The sequence below is a fragment of the Rhincodon typus genome, chromosome 2 (assembly GCF_021869965.1).
Source record: "Rhincodon typus isolate 14 chromosome 2, sRhiTyp1.1, whole genome shotgun sequence".
In the NCBI taxonomy this organism is placed as follows: Eukaryota; Metazoa; Chordata; class Chondrichthyes; order Orectolobiformes; family Rhincodontidae; genus Rhincodon; species Rhincodon typus.
In genome coordinates, this window is record NC_063333.1 from 1,491,820 (window position 1) to 1,492,184 (window position 365).

Below are 365 nucleotides of genomic sequence, written 5' to 3' on the forward strand. Positions count from 1 at the left end.
CCCAGGTGAGAGTGAGCTCATACCCAGGTGAGAGTGAGCTCTGTGCCCAGGTGAGAATGAGCTCTGTGCCCAGTTGAGAGTGAGCTCATGCCCAGTTGAGAGTGAGCTCTGTGCCCAGGCGAGAATGAGCTCTGTGCCCAGTTGAGAGTGAGCTCCATGCCCAGGTGAGAGTGAGCTCATACCCAGGTGAGAGTGAGCTCCATACCCAGGTGAGAGTGAGCTCTGTGCCCAGGTGAGAGTGAGCTCATACCCACGTGAGAGTGAGCTCATACCCAGGTGAGAGTGAGCTCTGTGCCCCGGTGAGAGTGAGCTCATACGCAGGTGAGAGTGAGCTCTGTGCCCAGGTGAGAGTGAACTCATACCCA

The 365-nt window shown here is 57.3% G+C and overlaps 1 protein-coding gene across 1 annotated transcript in view; it reads left to right on the plus strand.

Annotated features, from left to right (window-relative positions):
* wdr97 (WD repeat domain 97) overlaps positions 1-365 on the plus strand; it is a 78,236-nt gene that overhangs the window by 56,271 nt on the left and 21,600 nt on the right. The gene's annotated exons all lie outside the window — the stretch shown is intronic.